Below are 24,867 nucleotides of genomic sequence, written 5' to 3'. Positions count from 1 at the left end.
TCAGACAGAAAAAAAAGTGCAGCATGCATAAGAGAGTCTTACCTTTTCCTTTACCAAACGACCCAATAGTTTTTCATTTGGTGTACTGAAAATGAAAGATGAAGTCAGGTATTTGAAGATTAAACAGCAACTTAAAAAGATTTTAAACTAGCCAGGCATAGGAGAGTACATGTCTTTAAACGCAGTGGCTCCAGAGGCAGAGGTAGGAGGAGATCAAGTTCAGTGCCAGAGAGGCCCTAAGCAACTCAGCAAAAGCCTCTCTCAAAATTAAAAATAAAGTAGGCTGGAGATGTGGCTCAAAGGTTCAGCATCCTTTGGTTCAATTTAAAATTAATATGGCACTCCTTCCTGTAAGTCCTTAAAGGACAAAAAATATGGCCCAAACAGTTGTTTATCATGTTGCTTTTCAAAAGGCAAGTACTACAGAAAACCGTTTATGAATGAAACTTAGCATTTATAGGTGCTGCTCCAATAATTAGAACCAAAGAGATTTTAGAAATTAATTAATTAAGAAGCATCATGGAATAATTTTCTACAATTACATATAATAAAACTTCACTAGACCAACGTAAACTAATCTTGACCTTAAATGGTCCCCTCTGCCTTTTTCCCCCCTGGTGGTGGGAAATTGAACCCAGGACCTCAGACATGTTGAGGACCCGTGTCTCCACTTTTTGGTATTCTTTATCAAAGGTCTGTAAAATAAAACTCAATATTTAAAAGTATTTAAAATGTAATAGTATCTACACAGATACATTAAATTTCTAAAGTCAAGAAGCAGTTTCTTTAGTGTCTAATTTAAGGGCAATTTCCAAAATCCTTAATATTGCCAATTTAGAATAATTATAAAACATATGGTTTGCCTTTAAATGTCATCAAGCAGTATAGGGGATGCCCAAACACACACACACACACACACACACACACACACACACACACACACAATACATATAATAATTATAGATACACACATAATATACAAATACATTGTCTATAATTAAATGCATATTTCTTGTAAAGGAACAAAAATAAATAATGGGTTTTAAGTACAATTTACTTTAAAAAAAATAAAAATAAAAAATGCCAATAGTATCCTTTCCCTCCCACATGTGATATTGGTTGTGATAAGCTGATAGTAATTTTTAATTTTTACTAAACTACATAATTTGTTTCTAAATTACAAGTTGTGTGATCTGGATTTAGATTACATAATATCATGCAATCAAATAAAAAACAGTATCTCCCTCCCAAATTCCAATACTAGGTATTGATCCAGGAGTTCTCTACCACAGAGATGAGCTACATCTCTGCCTATTTTATTTTTGACTTTGAGACAGGGGATTACTAAATTGCCCAGGCTGGCTTCAAATTGCAATTCTCCTGTCTCATTCTCTTGAGCAGCTGGGATTACAGATGTGCACCACCAAGCCCAGATAAAAATAATAATTTCTATAACTTTGGGAGATGTTAACATTTTTATGCCCTGATTTTGTATGAGGGTAGACTGGGACAGAAAACTAACATATTAGGTGATAAGATCAAAAGCAAAACTCCCTATCTCTTGAAAGGGATATAAATATGAGTGGGGGGAAATGATGTTTATGAACAAAATTTAAGAAGCTTATGCTTTCTATATTATAGTTTAAACATAATATTTAATTTCAGATTATACATTCATAAAATAGTATCATACTATAATACCAAAGTTAATAAAATTTATCAGGTGAGAAAAATAATTTGTTAATATGTTCATTCTCTTATATATTAAAACTAATTATTAAAGATTTTGAAAATTCATAAAAACAAACCTCAGATCTTCTTCATCTCCCATTTCAACTCCAGCTTCTCTAAGCATAGCCAAAGCTTCACAATACTCTAGTCTTAAAGTTGGTTCCAAAAATTTGAAGGGTTCACAAGGAACTGTTTATTCACGGTTTGAATTTCAGTCTGAAACCTAAATGTACAATGATTTAGTTAATAAAGCTTGTGAGATAAATGTTTTCCCCACAAGAGGTCACTGTGGCAATATAAAAAAAATCATTATTTGTATCAGTATACACACCAGGAAAATCATTATCAAATTATTAAATAATAAATTAATACTTAAAATACTTAGTAACACTTCTTGGTCTCATATTTTTGTAAGCAGAGAAGCATTAAAGGATTCAAATTTTCTTTTGTGACTCAATAATATTAAGTATTGTTAGAACATAAAATATCTATTTTTATGAAGCATTTAAAAAACTGACTTTTAAAACCCTTTAACAAGACCTTTATCTTCAAGGAAGACCAAATTAATGCATACTTGTTCCACCTATACCCTGCCTCAATTCCCATTATAATATTGCAAATTCATTTAGGACAGTGCTAATTTCTTTTCTATTTTGATAATTCCCATAGTATATGCCTACCCTATATACCATAGGCCCAAGACAAATGTTAACTGAATTTCTGATGTGCAAGATGATATTTCATTAAGATTTAAAAAGCGCCAGGCACAATAGCACACACCTGTAATCCTAGCAGCTCAGGATGCTGAGGCAGGAGGATCAGGAGGATCATGAGTTCAAAGCCAACCTCAGCAACAGTGAGGCGCTAACCAACTAACTCAGTGAGACTCTCTCTAAATAAAATACAAAACAGGGATGGGGATGTGATGTTCAGTGGTAGAGTACCCTGAGTTCAATTCCTGGTTCAAAAAAAGATTAAAAAAGCAAGCCAGGTGTGATGGTGCTTGCCTGTAATCCCAGCAACTCAGGAGGCTGAGGCAGGAAGATTGCAGTTGGAGATCAGTCTCAGCAATTTAGCAAGACCTGTCTCAAATTAAACAATTAAAACAGTTGGGGATATAGCTCAGTGGTAATGTGCCCCAGGGTTTAACCTTCAATACCAAACTACAAACAAACAAAAAACAAACTTTTGCTAAAGTACTTATGGATGAAATGATAAGTGGGAATTTGTTTTGCTTCAAAATAAAATATGGGGTAAAGGAAATAGGTAAAATAAAATTGGTCATGGGTTGACAACAGTTGAAATCAGGTGATGCATACAGGGTTGTTCATTAGGCTAATAGCCATACTTCAGTATTTATTTTGAAAACTTTCTTAATTAATAGACTTGCACCCTCCCCTCCCCTTTGCCCAAAGTTCCTCCATTCTCCCTATGCCCCCTTCCATTATGGATCAGCATCCACTTATCAGAGAGAATATTTGGCCTTGGTTTTTTGGGATTGGCTTACTTTGCTTAGCATATTACATTCTAGTATTCTTTATATAGCATTTGTACCTTAAAAAATACTTCCTTTCTTGGCGGGTACCAGGGATTGAACTCAGGGGTACTCACCCACTAAGCCACATCCCCAGCCCTATTTTGTATTTTATTTAGAATCAGGGTCTCACTGAGTTGTTTAGTGCTTCATTTTTGCTGAGGCTGGCTTTGAATTCTCGATCCTCCTGTCTCAGCTTCTGGAGCTGTTGAGATTATAGGCATGCCCGACTGCGCTCGGTTTAAAACACTTTCTTTTTATTGTCTTAGAGACTTTCATAGGAACAAAAAAATTTGGTCACAGATTTATTCAAATCTTAATAGAAGAAGTGCCGCAGTCCACAGACTCTAACGAAGAAGGATTAGGAAGACCCTAATAATTTCTTTTTGGTACCAGGATTAACGCAGGGGCACTTAACCACCAAGCCATGTCCTCAGCCCTATTTTGTATTTTATTTAGAGATATGGTCTCAATTAGTTGCTTAGTGCCTTGCTGTTGCTGAGACTTGCTTTGAACTCAGGATCCTCCTCTGCCTCAGCCTCCAGAGCTGCTGGGATTACAGGCATGAGCCACCAAGACTAGCTTGCTTTGAATAGTAATCCTCACTCATGTCTAACAATGGTAGTACAAAAATATGACTATCAATGCTTAAAAATTCATTTGTATATTATTCTTCTATTAGGTAAAAACTAATCTGAAAGGAACAAGATGTACCCCAATAACCCAATTTACAAGTGACACAGAATCTTAAAATTTCTATATGAGTCATATAATACATAAAGAAGACTTATTTTCAAATTGCCACCTTAAGAGTACTGAATAAGTTCAGTAATAATGGCGTCTCAGTGTGTAATAAGTGGAGATTGGATTAATCCAAAGGGCCTGATTCATGCTTGCTCTGTTATTTAGAATCAAAGTAAAAATTTCACTAATATTAAATGGAGATGCTATAACTATCTAAAATTGATTTTAGAAACTTTCTTGAATTATATATGTGAAAAGAAAATGAGAAAAACTGCATTCCTGCTTCAGGGTTTCAAAGGCTATTATTTTATAAGACAATATTATTAGTTGTTCCATGGCTATCTGAATTGAAGTTGCTTAAAATAAACAGTATCAAAATATTTCAGAGGACAAAAGTTAAACATACTAACTTCACAAAGCAATGCAGAGACTGCCTAGAAAACACTAGTGCATATGCTACAGTATTTTAATATAAGATCAATGATTAATTTCTGCATTCTTGAATTTATTCATTATCCCTGCAATGTTTAAGTAAAATTCATATTTTTGAACTCTCTTAAAAAAAATCTCAAATATGGTCCTTCATCAGCTTTAAAATGCTAGATTAAGTCTGTTATTACCCACCTAATAATTGAAGTATAGTCACCAGGATGGAGAAAGGAAAAAGAGACTTTCTTGGTTTCTTTTCTCTTTGGTGCAGGGTCTGGCAAGTGATAGATATTCCCAAACCCCCAAAAGAAATTCTCTTGACCAACTTGTTCTGATTTTTTTTCCTGTTTTCTCCATTTTAAACATCATCATATTCCCAATCCCCAAAAGAGATTCTCTTGATCAACTTGTTTCTGATTTTCTTTTCCTGTTTTCTTCATGTTAAACATCATCACAAGTAAACAAATTTCAATGGTCTTTCAATGATCTTATTTGTCAGTTTAGCATGTATACCTAAAGTGGACATTTTATAAAATTAAATTTTGAGAACATCTAGAACACACCTATTTTTCTATAAATGCCAATTCACCCAGACCTAATCGGGTAAAAACTTCCTTCAGTCTACTAGTTTCTAATTTTTTTAAAAAAAATTTATTTTTTTTTTCTTTTTTAGTTTTTAGGTTTTGATGGACCTTCATTTTATTTATTTATATGCAGTGCTGAGAAGCACTGTACCATTGAGCCACAACCTCAGCCCTAGTTTCTAGTCTTTACTGAGCACAAAATTTAAAGTGACTTGATATAGGCTTAATTTACATTAAGACAGGCATATGCAACTGCGCCTTAAGGTCTGATGTAATATTATTTTGATCTAATAGCTGAGGAAACTGAGGCACAGAGATGTACAAGGCCTACATAGAAAAGTAGCAAAGATGGGATTTGAACTTGTGCTACCTAGATGTAGCTCAATACAAATTTTTTTGGGTGGTAGTGGGGAGTGAACCCAGAAATGCTTTAACACTGAACTGTACTCTCAGTCCTTTTCATTTTTTATTCCACGAACTTGCGATTCTCCTGCTCAGCCCCCTTAGTCACTGGGAGTATGGGCATGCACCACCACGCTCAGTGTCAAGTTATTCCATTCAACTTCTCAAATAATAAACTGCTCTAAAGGTAATAGACACTCTAATTTCTTCAGACATTCAGGATGTCAGTAAAAATCAAACAAAAACAAAAAAAAATTCAGCCAAATTGTTCACAATCTGGTAAACTTCACCACTAAAAAGATATTAACTAGTTGAGGTCCCAACTGACTTGGATCCATAGATACTGAGTCTGCATTCTTCTAATTTCTGTCACTAGTTAAGGACAGGGCCACTTCCTGTGCTTCTGTCACTGTGAACATCTCAAAGTGTACTTATACAAAGATGATTATGATGTCATTAGGTGTTATAATCTTATGGGACCACTGTGATATATGTGGTCCTTTGTTGACTAAACCATCTTCATGTAGCATATAACTATATTTAATAGATTAAGGGAAATTTAGTCTACATATTTTCAAGAATTATTATTATCATTGTTATCATTTCCATAGTGCTGAGATTGAACCCAGGGTCTCATATATGCCAGGCAAGTGTTCTACCACTAAGTCACATCCCTAACCCAAGAATTGATATTATTTTTTAAAGAAGAACCCATGTTGATTTGAAATTAAGGCCAGTTAAGGATATAAAATATTTTTTACCTTTCTTGAAGTCCTTTGAATATTTGTACCAAGGTGTCAGCAATTTCTTCTAAAACTTCATGATAATGATAATTAAAAGCCATTTCAATGTCCAGACCAACAAATTCAGTCAGATGTCTGTGGGTATTGGAGTCTTCAGCTCTGAAAACTGAATTAAGAAAAGTAATGAACAGCAAATAGTATTTTAAGTTTTAGATAAATTGGATTTAAATATAAAACTCCGTTCAGTAGTGCTCGAGCTATACTATTTTCATATCATACAGGGCTGGAATGAAATTTGATAAATCATCTGTTTCAGCATTCTCTTGGATACCAAGTTCATTACAAACTCCTACAGTCCTATAGTAAAAGCTATACCAAATGTGAATTAATAAATCAGGCTCATTGAGAACCCCAAGGGAATGCAAGATCCTAAGGTGCCTTCTCAATAATAACAAACAGATTCAATTATGACCAATACAGTAAGTGCTTCTCAATTTTATTAAAACATGACTCAGGCAAAATGAAACCTGTACAAATGAGGTAACATTATACATATTCTAGTCATTACTTCAGTTCAGTGCTCACTAGCCTCACTGCATTTTCTTCCTTCCCAGGCTTTCTAAGTGTAGCTTAGCTCTTCTTTCACATCGCTGCCAGATTAATATTCCTATAAACACATCCTTGCTCAGTACTTTGCAGTGGTTCCCAAAGGACTAATGTAATAAGACATAAAATGACAAAAGTCTAAAACCTTTATTCGTTCACAACTTAATCTTACCTTGTATATTCCATTTCTTCTTCTTTTTTAAAGTACCTTTATTTTATTTACTTATTTTCATGTGGTGCTGAGGATCAAGCCCAGTGCTTCACATGTGCGAGGCAAGTGCTCTACCACTGAGCCACATCCCCAGGCCCCATTTCTTCTTAATATTAACTATTCTTTTGTTTTCTCCATGCTCTTTACTTACCCTGTTTCCTCTAAAATGTCATCTTTGTTGTTTATATATTCTAGTTTGTCCTTAAAGCCCATTTCGGTGTGAATTTTCTTTTATGGTGACTAGCAAATTCCAACCTTTTCCCTTAGTTTTTCCTTGGTACACAATTAACACCAATCTGCTGACAGTACAGCAGAGTCTGATTATTCATTTTAAAAATCATTTGATTATTCCCTGTGACTGCACATCCTTTTTTTTAAATATTTTTTTAGTTGTGGGTGAACATAGTACCTTTATTTTATTTGTATGTGGTGCTAAGGATCGAACCCAGTGCCTCATGCGTGCTAGGAAAGCGCTCTACCACTGAGCCACAACCCCAGCCCTGTATGCACATCTTATTAAGTCTTGGGAGCAGGTACAATGTTTATTCCCTTGTCACTCAGAGCATGATTACAAATCGGCAGCATCAAGCATCTAGTACCTATGTGCTTTTAAGAACTGCAGAATATCAGGCCTTATGCCAGATCTAACTGACTAGAATCTGCATTTTAACAACATCTCCAGGTGATTCATATGCATTAACATTTGAGAAATGCTGGTTGATTCTTCTTTTATGTACACAGTACCTAACATAAGACTATATATGCAGCATGTGTTAAAACAAATAACTGGTTAATAAATTCAGAAAATTAAAGACACTTAATGATCTTGCCAGTTTCTCTATTATCAAGCACCTAATTTTTATTAAGCTATCAAAAATTATATATAACTTGTTAAGTTTTAAAAGAATGAAGGAAATCTGATGTTTTTCTTATAATTAGCTTCATAAAAAATATGCCATATGATTACACGCCTGTACTTATAGCAAAAGTATTTAAAAAATGATATTAGATATAGACATTTCTCAGTAATTTCTAAGAGACTTCAGCATAACACCAAAATTAAGCATATAAATAATAATAAACAGAATGGCTCTGGAATAAAATAATTTTTGTTTTTTAGGGGCACTGGGGACAAACCTAGGAGTACTTTACCACTGAGCTGTATGCCCAGCCCTTCTATTTATTTTTAAAAATATTGAGACAGGGTCTTGCTAAATTGCTTACATCTTGCTAAATTGTTGCGATTATAGACGTGTACCACCATACCCATCTGGAATAAAAAGAACAACACTGGAAACTTATAAAAGAAGAGGTTATTAAAGACAACAAACTATAATATCTGACAGATTGCACCTAGCTGGGTTTTAGTACTGGGGGGGCTTGAAAGAATAGTTCAAACGTGAATTATGATTTGCTTTAGTTGCATATAGGTAAAATAATTAATATACTTAGGTATATTTCAGACTGAATATTTTCAAAGCATGCATCTTTAAAATGAAATATTCTGATAATAAAAATTTCTTCAGCATTCTTTAGTAAGAATATATAATGCTTATGATCCTATTGACATGAATGATGTTCAAATGTTTAATGAACTAGTGAGTATATATGTATTCTAAATAGTCTAGTTTCCCCCTAAAATGTCTACTCAAACACATTCTGATTTCTACCTCAAAGTCTAATAGTGAGCAGATAAAATAATTTAAATTTTTAAAAGCGCCTGTACATCAAACACACACACAAAATGTGTTTCTAACACTATTATTATTATATCATTAATGAACTTGGAAAAAAAATCATAACTGACAAAAATCTTACCTGGTCCAATACAGAACACCTTCTCAAAATCAGCACAAATGCACATTTGCTTATACAGCTGTGGAGACTGAGTTAGGTATGCATTATTTTTAAAATATGATACAGTAAATACATTGGCTCCTCCTTCACTGGCAGCTGAAATGTAAACATTTATATATTATAATGAGTTATAAGTTTATCAATGTAATCCTTTAGTAAAAACAATTTATCCTTTAAATTTGAATAATGTAGTTCAAAAAAGAAAAACTAGAAAATCAAGAGCTGCAGATAAATCACAGTCTATATAGTATTCTTATATATATGTGATTCTATGTAGTTTATATTTAAACCACATTGACTTCTTTGGCTACAAATGCCTCTTTTCTGTACCAATTTCAAATCTATTAAAGCTCCTTTGTAACTGTAAAAACAAAACACAGAAAGGAAAAAGATAACCATTTTCTAATTATCAAGAATGCAAGGCCAGGCACTGACATACACTGGTAATTCCAGTAAATTGGGTGGCTGAAGCAGGAGGATTCTAAGTACAAAGCTAACCTCAGCAACTAAGTGAAACCCTGTCTCAAATGGAAAAATAAAATGATTGGGCATGTAGCTCAATGGTAAAGTACCCCCTGCAAGCCCAAAAAACAACATAAAACTCAAAACTTCATTTTAAAATTTTAACTAAACAACATTCATAACACTCTTTTTTAGCAATTCTCAAAAAGGCAAAATAATTAAGACAAGGTTTTTATGTAAGAATAAGAATTAGGGCTGGGGTTGTGGCTCTGTGGTAGATTGCTTGCCTAGAACATGCAAGGCCCTGGGTTCAATCCTCAGCACCACATAAATGTAAAATAAAGATATCGTGTCCACCTAAACCGAAAAATAAATATTAAACAAAAAGAATAGGAATCAATGTAATTTTCCCATTAATGGATATTCAGAGATTTTACAATACAGTTTGTACAAAACAAAATTATTATACCAATTTCAAAAGATACTTAAACAATGAATAGCTCCTGGTTTAATTTTAGAAACAAGAATTGTGCTTTTTGTGTTACTGTCTCATTTTAAAATCATCATCACAAAAATGGAATGAGGGATGTAAAATTACTGATAGTGGTGATAAATGTCTGCTAATATATAGCATAAGCTTTGGGGAAAAAAAGCTTCTTGATAATAAATCTTAAGGGACAGTTGTGATTCTCCAGTATTAAAGTAAAAATTAATATAAATATTTTGAAGCTTACCTGAAATAATTTTAGGAGTCTGGATTTCCACAAAATCTTTGTTAATTAAAGTTTCTCGGAAAAGATGGCAGATGCCAGACTGGAGACGGAAGATTGCCTGACTAGTTGATGTCTATAAGACAACAAAAAATGTAATAAAATCAATTTCATTCACCATGTGTGCTCAGCACTGCTAGAAACCTAAAAGCACACAAATGTAACAACACAGAAGGTGATAAGGATGCTGGAATGCAATGACTATATATGATCATAGAAATGCTATGAGCAGATGTTTTAATTGTAAGAATTCCATAAAAGAAAAAATATTTCTTAACTAATGAAATACCTTACTTATAAATTCTATTCTTTTTTTTTTCTAAAGGCAACCCATTAAGTGAGCTTACCGATGTTTGTGCAGCATACAAATCCTCTAAGGGAAGATTTTAGCACTGAATAATAAATGAATAAAGCAACCATATACTTTTAATTATTATCAATAATACTTGAATTGCAGACAATCATGTGTTTGTTTCAATTAAATTAAGAAATTAAGAAAAAATAAAAGGGGTAGATATCCTATGACACTTACTTCTCAAATGGCATCTAAAGCACTGTCCACCAGTCACCTTTTGTATTTTTTCTCCCTTCCCCTACTTTTTTTCTCAGTTTCTTTGGTCCCCCAATTTACTTTCAGCCTCAACCAAATCTAATAGTTGCCAGAAAGCTCTAGAAGTAATTGTCTCTGTTCTATACTAACTTTTGATCATTTGGTCAAAAGAAGGTTTCTTATCTGAAAGTCTTGCCTAAGACATTAGAAGGAGGGGGAAAAGGCATGAAGAAGTTATTCTGTGACTAGATAGACATTTAGCAAAAAACACCTGACCTTAAAACATTGATAGCTATGGAAAGCTGAGATGGTATTCAGGAATTTCAATTATTTACCCCATGTCAAAGGACTTTACTCTTAAATCAGTGCATACAGCATTCATTCTGAATGTAGACAGTAGCACCCTTTGAAAACGCTGTTAATGATGAGATGGCCAATCTACATTTCCTTCACCACAAAAAATGCTACTTAATAACCTCGACTTTCTGTAGGTGGAGTGAAAAAATTCATGTAAACCAGGACATACTTAAGTAATAGTATTCTATAATTCAAAGTCAAAGATACAAATCAATAATTTCCCACAAAACAACTGAAAACATATAAAAGACTCATATAATTTTTTGGACTATTTACTTACTCATTTGCAAGATGTCTACACTTAAACTAGAGAAAGACTTGTGGCTTTTCTTTTATAATATGTGGTTTAGGGAAACAGGGTTCATTCAATCACAATTATAAAATCTTTTGCTTTCAAAAATATAGTAACCTACAGTCTTCATGTCCTGTGTGAAGATTAAAATCTTATTTAACATTTCAAAATTATAGGCTACTTTGAAGTAGGTATCCTTAATTATTAATTTCACATATGTTTCTGATTATTGATTTCCTTTTCAAATTCCCAGGAGTAGAATATCTCAAAAAAGAATAAATGTAGGGGCTGGGGTTGTGGCTCAGCAGTAGAGTGCTTGCCTTGCACTTATGAGATCCTGGGTTTCGATCCTCAGCAACACATAAAAATAAATAAGTGAAATAAAGGTACTGTGTCCAACTACAACTTAAAAAAAAGAATGAATATATAGTGCTGAAGACTAGGGAAACTGGGTACTACAATGCTAGTTGAAGTATTAATTATTTCAACCTTTTTGAAGTACATTTGATAGTATATTTTCAGTGTTATTTAACTTTATGTATCTGAATTTATCTGGCCATTTTCTGTGATTTGGGATTTAAACTTAATCCTGTTCTTAGTGGTAATGTAGTTGAATGTATTTTTTTTTTTTTTTGGTACTGGGGATTGAAACCAGGGCTACCATTCTTGACGTCCTGATTACATAAACAAGAATGTTAGTGCAGAACACAGATCCAGGAAACTGGAATTATGTCTCATTTATTCATATATATATAGTGTTTTTCCTCATTAGATTCTTCAAGACACTTGCTAACCATCAGAAAGATGGGTACTTAGAATAGACAGTGAACAGTTATTTAGATAATAATTTCAATGTCCTAATTTGTTTGTTTCTTTCTTTCTTTCTTTTTTTTTTTTTTTTTTTTGGTACTGGGGACTAAATTCAGGAATGCCCTACCACTAAGCCACTTTTTTATTTTTTGAGACAGGGTCTTGCTAAATTGACCAGGCTGTCCTTGAATTTGTTATCCTCCTGTCTTTGTCTCAAGAGTTGCTAAATTATAGGCATGTGCCACTGTGTCTGATTTTAATTTGTCTACTATTTTCTAATTTCTACTAACCCTTACATACTGGAAAATATTTACTATTTTTAATAGTTTAAATTGAGAATGAGGGTGGGGGAAAAAACAAGAAAAATAAAGTATTCCAAAATAAATCCTGAACTTTTTAAATTATTTATCATATTAACAGAAATTACTACCAAGAAGCTGGGTATGTTGGTACACATCTGCAATCCCAGGTACTCAGGAGATTGAGGCAGGAGGATCACAAGTTTGAGACCAGCCTGGGCAATTTAGCAATTCCCTGTCTCAAAATGAAAAATAAAAAGGGCTATGCATGTAGATTCATGGTATAGTGCCCCTGGGTTCAGTCCCTAGTATCAAAAGAAGAGACAAATCCCAAACCGAACAAAATTCCCTGCCCCCAAACTAAAAAATAAAATTTAGTATTAGGAGATTTGAATATCACTCTAAGGCAATTTGTCCAGAGGCAAACACTGTCCAAAATTCTGGATTGTACAGTTAATCTGCTAGAGAAATTGTTCACAGTGGATGAAATCAAAGTAGATACAAATCATTTTGTATCCACTACTGGTTCATCTTTCAATATTTTTTCCTCCTTCAAAAATCATTATCATAAGAGGACAACTCAGAGAATTTAAAATTTAAAAAATGGTAAAGGAAATTTCTCCCCTTTCAGCCAAATCAGGTTGTTCTGGGTAGAATATAATTAAACAGCATGAAGAAAAAATTTAAAAAAGAAAAATAATTAAAAAAAGAAAAACTGTTACCTTATTACATGTTGATTACTATAACTGACTTTTCCATCTACATAAAAAATTTATGGTTTAGGGTTAAAATTAAAAATGATCTTCAGTAAGTTTAGAGTAACAAAAGAAATATATATTTAATAAAGTATTCGTGTAAACCTATTTCAAATAAAATGCAACTAAAATATTATGGCACATAAGTTAATGTAAAGTATACTGTGTAATTTGAAAGTATAATTAAACCTTATTTCAATTGGCTAGGTATGGTTAATTTGTAATGGTCAATTTGAACTGTCAACTTGATTGGATTAAGAGATACCCATGATTAAGAGACTTCTGGGTTTGCCAAGGAATGATTGGCATGTGGGAACAGCCAACTCAAGTGGAGACCCTCCCTATGTGTGGATGGAATAAAAGTTGGAAGAACAAGGAAGCAACAGCACATGAAAGCTCTATTCTTATTGAATGGGTTCTTTATTGCTGCTACAATATCTGAGGATATTCGATTTTCACTTTTTCACTCTTCCAAAGTGGACTCTGCCAGTGATCCACCAAGGAATTTTCAGAAGCCTTAGGTCTGACTAGGGTAGCACCATTCATACCTTTTGCTCTGGGGCTTCAGCCTTCAGGTACTGGTTCTCCCAGTTTTCCAGCCTGTAGTCGGCCATTGTTGGACTATCTAGCTTCTGGTCAAGTAAGTCAACCTAATAAACCCCCTCCCCATTTTTGGGGTACTTGGGATGGAACTCAGGGGCACTCTGCCACTGAGCCACATCCCCAGCCCTATTTTGTATTTTATTTAGATGTATGGGGCCAGGAGACGAAATATGTTTTATTCAGACTGCCTGCCTAGAAAGTTTCTAGAGAAAACAATTCATTATCTAACAGAAACATTAGGCTACAGTAGAATGAACATGAAGATATATCCTGGAATGTTTTATATTATTGGAGAATGTTAATTTTGCCTTTGACTTGCAGCTTCTCCAACCCTTGATTTTTTTTTAAGTTGTAGATAGACACAACTGATTGATTGATTCATTCATTCATTCATTCATTTATTTATTGTATTGAGGATTGAATCCAGTGACTCACACATGCTAGGCAAATACTCTGAGCTACAACCCCAGCCTTCTGACCCCTGCCTTTGCTAAGTTAAGAATAAAACAGCTGCTTTTGTAAACTAAGGTGCTTAAAGATTTAAAGTTATTAATGCACATGCCTCCCTAAATGTCAAAGTACAGGTTAAAAATGAGAATGCTGGGGCTAGGGGTATGGCTCAGTGGTAGAGCACTTGCCTACTAGCATGTGTGAAGAAATGGGTTTGATCCTTAACACCACATAAAAATAAATAAAATAAAATAAAGGTATTGTGTCTATCTACAATTTTAAAAATATTAAAAAATAAATGTGAATGCTTCTGAGGACCAAATAAAATGAATTAAATAACAGAAAGATCCTTAGTGGTACAGGACAAAGCATGCCCCATAGTATGCAAGCTCATGTGGACCCAGTATTGCCAGATTCTTCTCCAACATTTTAAGAAAAGCCACTTAAATTTTAATACAAAACTACTGTCTCTCCTCTAGTCTTTCTTTTCTTTTTGGTACTGGGTAATTCCAAACTTCTGTGCTCAAGTGAGTCTCCTGTTTTTTGTCCTCACAAGTGACTGAACTGACTACAGGTGCATGTGCCACTGCACCTGACAAAATTCCTTTGCTTCAATGGTGGCAATGAATTAAAACAAAACAAAACAAAAATAATAAAATCTTTGGGCCAAATTCCAGAGGCACAAAGTAATCAAAACTGTGTGAACAAATAGCAGGGACAAATATGCAAAAACCTGAGATTTCTAGGCAATATCAAGAGGTCTAGCAAAGGGTGGGTTGGGTGGGGGTTGTGCATGTTCTACTGACTTTGCAGGCTAGGACAGGAGGATTACAAGCTGGAGGCCAGCCTCAGGGACTTAAACCCTGTCTCAAAATAACAACAACAACAAAACAAAAAAGCAAAGAAACTGAGGATATAGCTCAATGGTGGAGTGCCCCTACAAAAATAAATAAATAAATAAAAAGAGGACTTTTGATTACTGCTGGATTTTTCTACATAAATCAAAATGGAAACGGTAAAAGCAAACAAAAAGCAAATAATTAGGAACAACACTGAATGTATTATAAGTGCAAATTAAATTGGCATGATTGCAGAAGAGTTGGAAATAACTTTTAAGGTGACAAAGAATCTGACATTAGGTGGAATATTTAAGGAGGAAGATGTGGTGAAACATTAAAAAAGAAAGATGACACTGGTTTTACTATAATGATGAAACCCCTGAAATCTTTCACTTGCAACCAAACCAAAAGGGAAACAAAAGACCCACGAAACTGCTGTATAAACCACTAGGGCCAAATACTTCTGTATTATTAATTGTGTCCAGATCAAATTCACAAGATTGAAGCATTAATTACTCATCAGCACTTTTTTGTTCTAAAAATGTGCATATAACCTCTTTCACAATTTTGTAGTAATATTAGTAGTTATATTTTCTTGTTGACTAAACTTTTCAAAACAGTTATCACCTGGAACTGACTCTATTTATTGGATTTATGAACACTATCATTTTAAAACAAAGTGAGTCGACATCTTGTGAATCAATACTTGACTGTTCTTGTTGCCAGCAGTTCCTGTTAGAGGAAGGGTCAATCTGAAAGGTAACTGTTTCCTGAATTATTATACATAGGCAAATGCCAGTTAGCTTTATAAACTTAAAATAGTTATGGTATTCCTGCCCATCTCAATTTTGACATAATCATATCACCTTAATAAATAAATGAGGCATACCCGGAGATCAATGACTCTGTTGTCTAATCTTGTATCTTGGTTAACAGTAGCTCTTCCTTCCTAAAAAACAAAAACAAAATCAAAAACAGAAAACAAAAAAACCTACAACACCAAATTTTGAAGAACACAAAAACCTTTCAAAAGCTGCTCACTTTTAAGTAAGAATGGCTGTGTGTTAATAATATTATGTACAAAAAACAGGGATCTAAAGTCATGGTAGAAATAAGAGGCAGGATCGGAGAAGTTAGTGTTAAAGAGAAAGAAATGTGCATGAACAGATGCTGAGGCTTTCTTTCCTTTTTCCACCCCCCAACTCTGTCTCATTATTGGAACATTAGAAGAATTAACCACCTGCAACTTTATTGATTCCTGGATTTAAGCTGTTAGGCCTACATTGATGGAACAGATAAAAGTTAAAAATAGTAGTCCTCAAAAGTGTGGTCTGGGAACCACTAAAGGTTCTTGAGATTCTTTCAGGTAGTTCATGAAGTCAAACCCATTTTTTTGCATAATAATACTTTTTCACTCTCACTCATAATGAGTGTACCAAAGAGCTTTCCAAAGATTATATGAAGGTAAAGCAGAGTAAATTCAGAAGCAATGAGAATCTAGTTGTATATTAAGACAGACATTAAAAAAAAAAAAGAAAAAAAGAAAAACTTTTGTGCGGCATATAATACCATCAAGAAAGTGAAGCCAAGCACAGTGGCCTGTTTGTAATCCCAGTGGCTCAAGAGGCTGAGGCAGGAGGAACACAAGTTTAAAACCAGCCTCAGCAACAGATCAAGCCCCTAGGCAACTTAGTGAGACCTTGCCTTAAAATAAAAAATATAAAAAGGGCTGGGATGTGGCTCAGTGGTTAAGTGCCCCTGGGTTAAATTCCTGGTACCAAAGGGTGGGAAAAGTGAGAAGACAACTCACTGAATGGGAAAAAAGATCTGTGAAACATGTATTTAATAAAACACTTGTATCTGTACTAAATAAAAAAACTCAATAATAAAAAGACAACAATTTAAAATGGAAAAAAAAGACAAGACATTAAAGATTTATGCATACGTAACACAATATCACTTTTTTAAAAATTATTTTTATTATTATTTTTTACAATGTCACTTGACACTAAATTACTTTTTGTTTTGGAAAATATAAAATGCTTTTTACTGCTAATTTTATTATTCATATGAAACATACACAAGTTTAAAATACATTCGTATTGTTTTAAACAAATTAATTCTTTCAAATTTGTCTTAACTTCTACTACTGTAAATATTGATAGGTAAACCCAAAAAATAAAAGTTGGGAGTAGGTAGGAATTTTCAATTTTTTTTCTCTTTTCTTTGGTGGTACTGGGAATTAGGCCAGGAGGCCAGGGCCTTGTACATCTTGTGCATGCTAGGCTAGTACTTTACCACTGAGCTATATACCCAGCCCAAAGGACTAGCCCTAGCATGTGTAATGCTTGGGTTCAATCCCTGGCACCTCAAAGAAAACAAACAAAAAAGTGTAAAAGGGATTTTGAGATAAAAATGTTAGAACTGTAAAATTTATTTATATACCTATATATTCTTATGGTGCTAGGGATTAGACCCAGGTCCTTGTGCATAGTAAGCAAGCACATTCCCAGACCCCATAAATTTAAATGAAAAGTGAGCCCAAATCAATTTACAGGTACTCAGTACAAAACTAGGACATCAGGTTTTCAATGTTTTACAAACTAAATATACAGAGGAAGTGTATTTCATAAATATAAAATACCTCTTCTCCTTCCACCTCAGGCCGAATGGCATCATCCAGCTGCAGGGGCAAGCGGGGTTCAGCCAAACTGATCACATAAATCTGAAAGTGAGAAATGGCCAAAAATAGCAAAGGCACACAAAACCTGGTATCTTTTGCTTAAATAGAAAAAAAAATCTGCATTTGCTTTTAACATGAAGCAATGTTTGCATACATTCTTAACGGAAAATGCTTGCTAAACTCAAAGAAGATTTTATATATATATTTTGCTTTATAAAATGGAGGTATTTTTGCATACTTCAATGGGTTGTTAAAATAATCAGATAGGAAAAGGTGTAACAAATATTTTGTTATCCCTAGGGTAAACACCAATGTAATAAATAACTAAGGCCTAGATTTGTCATACAAAAGCTGTTGTTAGGGAAATCATTTAATCTCAGAGCTTTAATTAAAATGAGGTTTACATAAGAATCAATCCATTAATATAAGAATTGCTACTACTATTAACAGCATTTGACCATTGATATTACTAGGATCTGATTCAGTCTAGCTCTGCTTACACCTCTCCTTTCTTTTCTTTTTTTCCCTTAATTGCCTCCTCTCATCAAATATTAACATGTAATTTCCTGATGCTTTCTGGTTGGAAGCTGCCATACAGAATGTTCCTTTACACTGTTAAAATTCTTCAATATCCACTCACTAATTTCACATTTCAGTGGTAAAAAACAATTAGATCATAAAGACTGGGTTAAGATTTTATGAATACTCTTAAAAATTACTATATTATATTCCCAACTGTGGCTGGAAAACTTGCTGAAGCACAAAGGGAAATGCCTTTATTTAGTTAATTCAGGAAAGCGAATTATATTCTTCCAGTTGGCAGATCACATTTAGCATTTAGCTCAGACACTTCAAGAAAAAAAGTGTCAAAAGGACATTTCAGTCTTCCTCACAGTAAAGCAGAGTTATTTGTCACTATTTCCTATACCCAAGTTTTAGGGTTTCCTTTGATAACAAATTTGATTTCCAATACAAAGTAGACCTAAAGAGCTCCTTCTTTTACTTTTATAATTAGTAGAAATCCATCATCATCTTTATTAGGTTTTTGAGTATTTTGAGCTACAGACCTTCACATAATACTTGGTACAAAGTATATAGTATCAGTGAATGCTGGTTGAATAAATATATACATGATTAGGAAAAGTTATTGCTTATGATAAAATTCTACTTAGTCTGTAAAACTATGCTTTGTGAAATACTTTATAACTATTTTTATTAAGGCAAAACTTGTCTGTAAGTTCTTTAGGCTTTATATTTATTATTAACCCTTATTTAAGTTGCCTGCTACATTTTAAGAATATCTTCTTTTATTCCTGGTGCTACAGATTGAACCCAGGGCCCTGTGTATGACATGAGCTCTATCAATGACCTATATGCCTAGTGCAGTTAAGAATTTCTTAAAAATACATTTGTTTGCTCTAGTCACTAAAAGTTTTCTTCAGTAAAGAATTGAAAAAGATTTAGTTAGAAGACAAGAGCTATCTTTCTTAGAAGTCAGCATCAACGGACTTCTTTACTAGGTTACAGACTGCCTGATGGGATTGAATCAAAATAAGACACATAGAAAGAATTCTATCAAGTTAGGTCAGTAAAAATACAAGATTTTCTATGTCTCAAGAGAATTCCATGATAATCAATTTCTGTTAAGTACAATCTTACTCTCAAATTAGTGAGTATGTATGTGTTATTAGTCTTTCTGAATCAGTCTGCCTCATTTTTTTAATATATACTCATGAACATATAAATATACACATACAGAGATAAGGTGAAGGTGAAAGAAACCATCTTGTTTTGAAGACACCTTCTTTAAAAAAAAATATTTTTTTTAGTTGTAGTTGGACACAATACACAATATGTTTATTTATTTATTTTTATGTGGTGTTGATAATTGAATCCAGGGCCTTGCATGTGTTAGGCAAGCACTCTACCGCTGAGCCACAACCCCAACCCTGAAGATACCTTCTTAAAGAGATATTAATGATGCATATTGTAGACATAATCTAGGCCTCAATTGCAGAGATATAGGTTCAAAATTGAAAGGTTATTTCAATAGTACTAAATGTGTGTGAATTTACTTTTTTTTTTGTAGAAATAGGGGCTGAACTCAGGGCTGTGCATGTTAGGCAAGTGCCCCACCATGGAGTTACACCCCCACTCCCAATCCTCTTTTAAAAAATTCTGAGTCAGAATCTTGCTAGATTGCCCAGGCTGGCCTCAAAATTGTGATCCTCCTAAGTAGCTGGTTACCAAGTCAATGAAAATGAGCATTCTCAGTTTCTATGCTTGAGAAGAAAAATAGATGAAGGATAAAGTTATGTTAAAAAAAAAGAAAAAGGTAATGGGCTGGGGATATAGCTCAGTTGGTAGAGTGCTTGCTTCCCATGCACAAGGCCCTGGGTTCAATCCCTAGCATCACAAAAAAAAAAAAAAAAAATTACTATTTGTAACCTGAGACCAATGTGGGGTCATCTCTTTTGACTTTTCTATGTTGTGAAAATATTAATTCAATGAAACAAAATGATTAAAGATTGGCATAATTAATCAAACTTTAAAAGCATCATCAGAAGAAAATTCATAGTAAGACCGATTCATAATTGTAAATAAATTTTTAAGATGTGTTTTATATTTTTCCTATGTGACTAAGTACAAAAATGGCTGCAATAATTCCTCTTGTTCCTGTATGTATGTTCTTGCTGCTCCTCCTCCAAAAATTGGAATCTATTTCACTACTGCTTAGAATTGAGTTTTGACTAATGACTTTGAACAAAAGATATTTAATAAACATGACACAAGCTGAAATTTTGAAAAAAGTGCTTGTGCGAGGGGCTCTCCTTACTTGCCTCTGGGAACTACCCTAGTACCATATCAACACATCTAGGTGATCCTTGATTAGGAGAGGCCATAAGAAGCGATGCTCCAGATACATCAGTGAACCAGTCAATGCCATGTGGAGCAGGTGACCCATTCCAGACCGGCCTATCCTAATTTGCTCACAGAATCATGAGCAAATGTTTGTTGTTCTATGTCATTAAATCCTGAGGTAATTAAAAAACAAAACAAACAAACCTGAGATAATCTGTTATATAACACAAACTGTTGAGGCTGTAGCTCAGTGGTAGAGCACCTGCCTTGGCCGTGTGAAGCACTGGGTTTGATCCCCAGCACCACATAAAAATAGATAAAGACATTGTGTCCATCTGTAACTAAAAAAACTATTAAAAAAAATGTAGATGTTGGGGCTGGGATAGTGGCTCAGTGGTAGAGCTCTCGTCAAGCATGTGCGAGGTCCTGGGTTTAATCCTCAGCACCACATAAAAAATAAATAAACAAAATAAAGGTATTATGTCCAGCTACTTCTAAAAAATAAATTAAAAAATAGCTTTAAAAAATGTAGATGTGACATGAAAAGCTGTAATTTATGTCTAGATACCATTTATATACATAAATATTTTTACATATTTTGTGTGTGTGTGTGTGTGTGTGTGTGTGTGTTTGTTTAGGTGCTGGGGATCAAACCGAGGGTCTCAGACATGCTAGAAAGTGCTCCCCAGCCCTCACAATTTCGTATTTTGAAAAGGGTTACCTTCTGAACATGTAACTCAACATCCTGCTGTGTACCGCTTCCAACTTTCTGATTCACTTTTCTCACAACGCCTTCTACATCTACGATGCTTTCCTTGTTGATGCTGTCAAGAGATAAAATTCCCAACTTTAATCAACTCATTAGAGGTGTCAGGATTCATTTGGTGTTTAAGGAACAAAGTTGAACATGTTAAACTCTCTTTAAAACAGTAGCCACTTGAGATAAAACCAGTCTATATAACCTACTTAAAATAACCTATTATGTTGCACACTTTGTGACATTAAGAGATTTTTTTTAGATGCCATAGTTTAGTTATCATTTATAAGATACTCTGGGCATAAAAGGCAATAGGGCCAAGTAAATTGTGAAAAGTAGCAAAAGGTTTTCAATTATTTATTAAAGAACATTTTGCTCCCCATACTTGAGATTCAGTATGATCAGCATTTCCTATAATGAGAAACACTGGCTTCAATAAATGCAATTACTGGTATGTAATGGTATTAAATAATAGAAGAAGGTCAACTGAAAAGATTTCAAGAGGACATTAGGGTGCTATTTTGAAATTAAATCTTCATTGCCTATAGTTTCTGAGTAAACTTTGCCACTGGATTTATGACAGACAGCCTACTGGATTGTGTATTCCTACTAAAAGAATGTCTTTATGAATAAAACTTAATATATGATGACGATAAAATAAATGTACTCCTAGGTAGTTTATTCTTTAAGAAACTTTAATCTTGAATGAGACACTCAAATTCTGAAATAAAACCTTTATGAAGTTATTAAAACACTTGATGTATTTTAAAAATCTCTAGTACATAACCAAGGAGGAAATAGTGATTCCCATACAAAATGTACTAGTTTTACTATTGTGTATATTTAAAAGAAATTTTTTTAGTTGTAGGTGGAAATGCCTTTATTTAATTAATTAATTTATTTAAAATATTTATTTTTTAGTTTTAAGTGGACACAATATGTTTATTTTACATTTATGTGGTACTGAGGATCGAACTCAGTGCCTCAAGCATGCTATTCAAACACTCTATTACTGAGCCACAACCCCAGCCCTTATTTGTGCATATTCTTATACCAGTAGAATGTACCACAATACAGTTGTTGAAAACAATAAGATCTAATGTTCATGGAAAAGTTCTATTCATTCTGATGAAGAACTGGGTCTTTAGTAAAGTTGTGGTGCTATCAAACATTTCAGAAACCCAACAGTGCTTATTTTACACACACCACCACCCCAATCCAGTTCATGAACATTTGCTTAGAGAAGAGATCAAAATGAGGATAACAGATTCAGAATAATAAGAAAGAAAAATTTTCATTTTACTTTGCTATACTGCCTAGGATTCTATGCCTGTTATTAACTCTCAAAAAAAAAAAATTAGCTGGGTGTGATGGCACACACCTATAATTCCAGCAGCTGAGGAGGATAAGGCAGGAGAATCACAAGTTCAAAGCCAGCCTCAGCAACTTAGTGAGACCCTGTCACAAAATAAAAAATAAGAAAAAGGGGCTGAGGATGTGGCTCAGTGGCTAAGTGCTTCTGGGTTTAATCCTTGGTACCAAAAAATAAAAAATAAATAAACAAGAGTAAATATATTTCTTACATTTTCTCCTGTTCTAGAGTTATGATATAATAGCTAATTAAAATTTCGAGTTTTGAAGCAGCTCAATTTATTAAGGCAAAAGTAGTTGGTGAACTAAGATAAGGCTCTTCTAAGACCTGAAAGAACAAAGAGGTTTCAGTTTACTGTTTAAAACCTTTTCCAATACTAGCACTGAATCTGTCTTAATGTGACTGCCACTTACTAGCTGCCTCATCTGTTTACACAAGTAAACTTGATGTCTGAGTATATGATTCAGGCCTTATGAGAATTTTGTTGCTGTTTCACATGTCTATATTAGGAAAGTTTTCTCCTCCTCATTGGTTAGTGTAGTTCTGCTTTACCAAGTCACCTGCCCTGCCCCACCTGGCTATCTTTTTATTATGTTCCAAACATCTTGATTCTCTTACTTTACCCCTTTGGGCTTTGCAAAAGACCCTTGACGGTCTCCTGGACCTTCCATTACCAGACAGTCTTCTTTAAGCTGACTCAAGCTAAATTTATCTACTCTTATGGACTGAATTTCATACTAGTTTCCTTCCAGAAAAAAGCTGAAATGTGGTCAAAGACATTCTGCCTAGGTCTAGCTAGAGAAACAATGAATGAAAACAATAAATAGAAAGATAAAAAAAGGGGATCATTCCTTGCCTCAACTCCAGCATTAGCTACTAAATCAGATTATTAAAGTCAACATTAGAGGAAAGTCCAGAAATACAGATTTGGATAGGTATTGTATCTTCCTGTTTCCAGACAAATTTCATTTAAAGCCTTCGAATCATTTCAGATATACAATAAAGTATTTGTTCTTAAAATTCTAAGGAACAAGATGTGCCAACAACTTTATGTAACTCATTCAGTTGCTTAATTTTTTTTAAATATATTTTTTAGTTGTAGCTGGACACAATATCTTTATTTATTTTTATGTGGTGCTGAGGATCAAACTCAGCGTCTTTGCACGTGCTAGGCGAGTGCTCTAGCACTGAGCTACAACCCCAAGCCCCTCAGTTGCTTCATTTTTATATTCATTTAGTTACAACAAAATTGATCTTTTCAAAGAATTGATTAAAATAATGTGATAAAGAGTCCTATGGTACTTAAATCCAATTAGTGAGTCAACTTTTCAGATTAGCATTCGAAGGAGAGATAATTTGGGGAAAACAGTTTACTCTGTATTAAACTCCAATGTTTCTTTCTTTCTTTTCTTTTCTTTTTAAAAATATTTTTTCCCTTAATTGTTGATAGATCTTTATTTTACTTATTTATACGTAGTGCTGAGAATCGAACCCAGTGCCTCACACATGCAAGGCAATGTATTACCACTGAGCCACAGTTCCAGCCACCTTTCTTTTTTTGGGGGTGTCAACGGACGTTTTTTTTTATTTATTTGTATGTGGTGCTGAGAATCGAAACCAGAGCCTCAAACATGCTAGGCAAGTGCTCTACCACTGAGCCACAACCTCAGCCCCCAATGTTTTTTTTTTTTTAAGGAAAAACCTCAAAACTGCTAGCAGTATATGTAGTCTAATAAGGTAAAAGATAAACACCTCAAATTTAATGTCAAAAGTAAATGCTAAGATCGTTATCTACTTAAGATATTAAAAGTGACCTCATATTTTGCCTTTTAAACGATGAGGAAACCCCATCTGGAACTATCTGATTTGATATTTTTAATAGTAGACTCCCAGCTTTTGCCCACCTGGTATGCGGCCAGAGGGAATAGAGTTCAATGTAGGGCCTAAGCAATTAACATATAAATACCATTATTTCTCCCACTTTGTTGTATATGAGTTCACATGTCTTGATGTCTAGTGTCCTTGGGTAGTAACATTAAGAATGGAGACATCTTGAGAATAAACAGTCCTTAGGCACTCCCTAGTAGTAAAGATAATCTCAGGCATTTTATATATAAAGACTGATTCGAGAGAGGCTGAGGCAGGCAGGAGGATTGTAAGTTCAA

At 33.9% G+C, this 24,867-nt stretch overlaps 1 pseudogene; it reads right to left on the bottom strand.

The window, feature by feature from the left end:
- The window catches only part of LOC143640149 (aspartate--tRNA ligase, cytoplasmic-like), a 58,732-nt pseudogene continuing 33,865 nt past the window's right edge, over window positions 1–24,867 (bottom strand).

Source organism: Callospermophilus lateralis, unplaced genomic scaffold (genome assembly GCF_048772815.1).
Source record: "Callospermophilus lateralis isolate mCalLat2 unplaced genomic scaffold, mCalLat2.hap1 Scaffold_124, whole genome shotgun sequence".
NCBI lineage: Eukaryota > Metazoa > Chordata > Mammalia > Rodentia > Sciuridae > Callospermophilus > Callospermophilus lateralis.
Note: the sequence above shows the minus strand (reverse complement) of the source record. Positions and strands in the feature narration are given on the sequence as shown.